Source organism: Camelus ferus, chromosome 3, assembly GCF_009834535.1.
Source record: "Camelus ferus isolate YT-003-E chromosome 3, BCGSAC_Cfer_1.0, whole genome shotgun sequence".
Lineage (NCBI taxonomy): Eukaryota > Metazoa > Chordata > Mammalia > Artiodactyla > Camelidae > Camelus > Camelus ferus.
Window position 1 is genome coordinate 59,975,212 of NC_045698.1, and position 6,000 is coordinate 59,981,211.

Consider the following 6,000-nt stretch of genomic DNA (forward strand, 5'->3'; position numbering starts at 1 on the left):
TCTTTCCTATTTTATGAACTGATTGAACCACTAATTTTTACTATATAATTATTTTCAATGATGATTTTAAGTTGTTCTTTAACAAGATTTAATTAGTTCCATTTTTGTTTCCCAGCTACCCCACTTTCTTTTATTTTTGCAAAAGAACAGAAGCTGTTTTCAAATCTACTTTTGTGTTGATGTTCTATATGGGGGATGGCGCAGATATTTTTCCCCTCACCTTTTTTCTTTTACCTGGTTCTTTAAAACTTTACTAAGTCAACTTATTATTATTGCTTCTTATCTTTCCTTGTGATTATTTGGCTAATTCTTAGCAACCAGGTATAAGTGGAGGCCAATTTGTAGTATTGTGGCCAGTGCTCAGTTTATGGCTCTGTGTGGTAGCAGAAGACCTACTGATGCCACTACTGGAAGAAAAAGTGCCAATACTCAGATATATACTCTAAGAGTGGCTTAGTGTGGGAACAAAGGAAAGATTTGATTTTATTTCTTTGATTCTGAAACTTCTGTTCTTATGTGTGGGTATTATGCCCATAGCAGAATTATCAGCATGACGTATTGTATGGTTTGGGGAACACACTGTCACGGAGAGATGTTTTCATTCCCCTTCTCACACTCTGCACAGTAAAAGGTGACTCTACCTAGTAGCAGCATATATCTTTTGTATTTGAAAACAAGGAGTGTGTCTACTGGAGATGAGCATTCACTCCTGCTCTTTTTCTTAGGTATGCAGAGTTGGATTAAAGCCAATTCTTATAGCTCTATGGAGGTATAATTGATATACAAAAAACTGCAAATGTTTAATGGATGCAATTTGATGAGTTTGGACATGTGCATACACCCATGATACTATCAGCACAATCAAGGTAGTAAGCAAATCCATCATCTCCAAAAGATCCCTTGCCCTCTCAGGACCCAGACCAATTTTTGCACCTACTCTTTTCATCTTCTAGCCCTCACGTTCTCGGCCATATTAGAAGCTGGGTTGCTGAGGTCATCTGCAACGTTGTGGTTCCCATGCTGCACACAGAGATTCATCCTACTGAGCCAGTTTTGTGAATCCAAGTGATAGCCGCAGGAGTTAAAGTTCATTCTCCCGTGTTCGCACACCCTAACTTCTGGCAGTGTGCCTCTCCACAAGGCTGCCTACGGACCTGACTGAAAGAAAACACCATTCCTGGGTCCTAGCCCAGCAGGTGAGAGAATACAGAAAGTCTTACAAGACTTGGGAATTTGTTTTTCTCCTTCCTTTGGACAATAGTTGAGAATATTTTTCTCTTTAGGAAGATTTCTTTGATATATTAGAAATAAAAAGGGAGATTTGGTTATATTTGTATCTTCTATGAAGACTACTCTATTTATAAAAATTTATTCATTACTTAATACACATTTATTATAATCATTTTCCCTTCACATAACAATATAGTATCTAATAGTACAATACTGCTTTTTGTAATTCTCACCCTAGTTTGGTAAAAGTGACCCTTTCTAGTCAGTCATATCTGAAAATGACTTTGTCCTGCACGGAGGCAGTCTGCTTGTGAGAAGCCCCAGGAACGGCAGGGGTTTCATCCAGTCAACGCAGTTCTTTCTGTGGTAAATTTTACTGCTTTTCTTCAGGGCATGCACCAAAATTATCAACAAAGAATTAATTGGCAACAGTGTCTAGAATACAATTCTGAATATCATCCTTATTTTGTGTAAAATACTCCCTACCAAGTTAACTTGAGATTTTCATTTTGATTTTGAAAAAGAAGGGAAGGAAATTTCAACTAATAAGTGATCCAAAGGCCACCTTCAGAATAAGATCATTTAACACTGGGACTAGTATCTTCACAATTTAATGGTATCAGTTCTGTTCTTTTCTTTCTCTCCCTTCGTCCCTCCCCCCCTTTTCATTCTTTCTCTTTTAATTTCTTTTCATAAGAAAGGAGTTTTAACTCTACATTTTGGGTTTTTTCCTCACTTAGGGAAAAATGAGTTAAAATAAAGAAAGGATGCAAAAACTGTGTTCGGAGTTGCTCTGTATAGTGAGTGAGTCATCATTTCCCTTAAGGAGAGAATCAGAATGTTAAACTTTGCTGACTGTGATTATTACTCTAAAAACTTCTTCATTTCGACTCTCTATTGTCTCATCCTTAAGATCTTGATCTTTACTGGTGTCCATGTTACACATGTTGAATACAAAGGATTTGACTCTAATGTAAAAGACTTTAACACCAGTTGTTTCCAGACCTGTGGGACTCAAAAGAGAAATAAAAACTCACTTTCCAAATGCTGCTAACCTCTGCTGGCTGAGTTGTTGGACTGACTTATTAATGTTTAACCAGTCAGTCATAAAATGTTGGTAATAATAATTTTATTTTGTCAAAATGCCACACAAATTTATTTCACATGGTCAATCATGAATAAGTCAAATTGGGTAAATTTCCTTTATGAGTAAAGGAAACATCTGTCATTTCCAATTTTTAAAACAATAGTCTCATTGAGGACTGCATCCAGTCACATGATGTGTGTTGTTCAGCAGTTTTAGTCACTTTTCAGTCACCTTTTCTCTCCTTCTCGTTTTGTCTTTCTAAATGATTGGAGTTATTTTCTCTTTCTTTTCTCACTCTGTTTCACACACACTACCAAGTGGTTGATGAGTAACACCATCTCCTCTACAGATCTCTTGAATCACTTTCTCATTTGTTACATTGTCAAACGTGCAATATATTTAATTAAAGCAAAAATACTACCCTGACGCATTGAGTTTATTTTATTTGTTAAGATTACACTGTACATCTCCCAAAGTTGTGGTTGCCTTTCTACCTTCACTACTATGTTCTTACACCACGCTTTTAGAACCTCCTGCTTGCCTGAACTTTACAATTTGTAAGAACTATTTTTCTGCCGTTATTTTCTTTCTACACCATTTTTTTTTACACTATTTTGTCTCTAGAGTTACCCATTTAAAAAACAAATGTCATTATGTCATCCCCTTCCTTAGAAGCCCTTACTAACTGCCTTCTGCATGCCAGAGCTCTTCAGTTTTATATGTACTGCCTTTGGAATCTGCCTCAAACTTCAATGAGGTAGATGGTCTCTTCTATAAATAGCTGAGTGACCATCGCTACTTTTAATAAGAGAAAAGCACAAGTCCAGATAGAATTCTGGTTTTATGCCTGGCAGGAGCTGAGGTTTAACACACTTAAATGTCAGTTGTGGTATTACTCTTCCAGAATAGTCTATAAATAAAGACAAATTCAAATAGAAAGTCCCAAACCAAGCTGTTCAGCATAAAAGCCCCACTTTTGAGGGAGGATAATCTAATGGCAGTATAAAGTCTTAAATGGTTCACCAGGCAAGGCAACCCAGGGCAAAGGCATCTAAAAGATAAATCCATGGGTGCAAATCAGAAGGTATTAAACCTGCGAGCATCTATATTCATTAATTTATATTTTCTTAGAGGGATAGTACATTGACGGAGGGTCCTAAATGATTAAAAGATCAACATAAGTGTAAAATTATCTCTTGCATTTGTATTAGTCAACATGTATTGCCTTCACAAGCAATTCTGAAACCTTAGTAACTTACGACAGAAATTAAAACTTGCTTTCGGGTTTATAGGTTAGCTCTGCTTTACTCCACATGTCTTTTCATTCTAGAATCCAGACTGAAGGAGCAGCCTCCACCTGGGATATGCTGTTCTTCTGGCATAGGATAGAAGCAAGAAGCCCAGCCAAACCATGCAAGCACAGTTAAAGCTTTTCTGCCAGAGGGTATATGTCACATCTGTGGGCAAGAGCAAGTTACATGGCTAAGACTGACAAGGGTTGGGATAGTATCTGTCTACAGCAAGGCAGGGTAAGAGTGGGGGTGAATTATACTCCTAGAGAGGAGAGAGTAGATAATTGGGAACAATAATAAACTATACTACAGACCTCAAATATGCTATGCTATACCTTATGATTCTTCCCTACCCCTCATCATTTTAGGAAGATGCTGTGTATGCTCCGCTTTGTCTTGGGGTAATTTAAATATCTGGTATCTTACGGGTTAAGGTTTTATATGACATCAGGTAATCAGCAATAAAAGAATGAATCACAATTTTAAGTAACATTTTTTTTTAATAATTATTTGTGTATATCTTTACTTATATTACTGGAGCACCACCTAAACTTTTCAGACATTTATATACCATATATAAGGCAATTTCTTTTCCTGCATTCTGGCAACTTCTCTGGTGCCTGTTTCTTCATTTGCTGATATTAAGCTGTCTTCAAACACAACTTCATCCTTCTTTCTCTATATGCAAGGTTTTTCTATATGCAAGGTTGCCAGTGGGTAGACTGGGGGATAAAATACATGCTACCAACATTTTGAATTCATATAATATTTTAGGAAAATTCCCTGTGCTTCCAGGTTAAATGAATGTCATACTTTATATATTTTTATGCAATGATCTATGGAAACATTCTTTACAGGTATTACTTTATCATTAATAATTTTATACAGATTTGAGACTAATATTACACCATATAGTAATTACATTACTTTGAAATTCAGGGCGGGTCACCAATTTAGACTTGCAAGAAACTAAAGATTCTGAAGAATTTAATAAGGCTTCATGGGCATCTATTGAATATTTAACTTTCACTTTCAAGTTTAACCATTCATATATAAGAAATTAAAGAGTAACAGAACTCTCTGAGCCTGTGGACAGTATAGTTATGGCATAAGACATACCACCTTAGAGTGGGTTAGAATAAAGCTCTATAGTGAGCCCATTTGAGGGAAAAAAAAAAAACTAAATTAGGAATAATTGCTGAAAACAGGGCATACATTAAATCATCAAAAATGAAAACTTTGCTCTAATTTGCAGTTTGGTTCCCATCAGATATCTTTTCCTCTTATCATTTCTTTTTCCCTTTATCAGTGCTACGCTCATCTTCTTAGAAGTCATAAAATAGTGTTGGACATGTAGATGCAATATGAAAAACTATCATAATATTTAGTTTGAGCAATGGGAAGATGAAATTTGGAGAATTATTTACTTCTATAAAGAAGAATCTCAGGATAGAGGGGTGTTTTTAGTCAAGTTATGTAATTATCTAATTTGTGGCTTATTCCCCTGGTACTTAATTTGCTAATTTTCTACAGACTGAGAGAAATCTATCTATTGTGTTGTTAATTGGACAGCAGTACAAAAAATAAATAAATATTTCATCTGTCTGTTTTGCTACAAGATAATTGTGCTAATAAAATTTCATAATAAATCATTGATTGGAATTCTTTATTACAGTCCTGTAGGAAGAGAAAATTTTACTTTTTGTTTGATTTCTCTTTGCTGATTCTATGTGTGTCCCATAGTAATTTTATTAATTTTTTTTTGTTTTTTGTTTTCAGGATATATAATAATTTTTAAATCTGTTAATCTCCAAATTTTGCCCTAGTTACTATATATTTATGCTATTTTAGGAAGGAATGATAAGGCTGTCAGTAAACATTACTTAAATATTTAGTAATCAGAAAGATAACCAGTTAAATACAGGACTTATTTATTACATGTCAGATGTGGAATAAAGACACTGAATGATACACTACTAATAGGATCTTTTTGCCAGTCCCCTCTCATTCCTCTATGAGTGGGAAGTTTGTTTATTTAGTCAGTTATGAGGTCTCTGGGTGATAGGTAGAGAGGACAACAGAAAGACTAAGAGGAACGTTCACTCTTTAGCTACCTAAAAATTAAAAGAAGGCAATATCTGGAGGAAAAAAAATACCTATACATACACATACATACATATATGTACACACACACACACACGTGTACAAGAGGTGAAGAAGCTGGAGAAGCTTAGCAGAAAAGAGAAAAGAAAAGTGAATATCCAGCATCTGATGGAGGATGCCAAAGGAGTACAAGAGCCAACCTGAAAGATCTCCCAGTGGCCAAACTTGAAACAGTCTGAGCAACAAAATAAATAGCATGGTTGCATTGGCCTCCAAGGGCTGCCATAA

At 35.4% G+C, this 6,000-nt stretch overlaps 1 long non-coding RNA gene across 1 annotated transcript in view; it reads left to right on the plus strand.

The window, feature by feature from the left end:
* Positions 1-5,389, plus strand: part of LOC106730042 — a 455,276-nt gene extending 449,887 nt beyond the window's left edge. The window contains exons 13-14 of the long non-coding RNA XR_004318244.1: positions 954-1,196; positions 3,648-5,389. This is a non-coding gene — a long non-coding RNA (uncharacterized LOC106730042). The remainder of the gene's footprint in view (positions 1-953; positions 1,197-3,647) is intronic.
* The last annotated feature ends 611 nt before the right edge of the window (positions 5,390-6,000 follow it).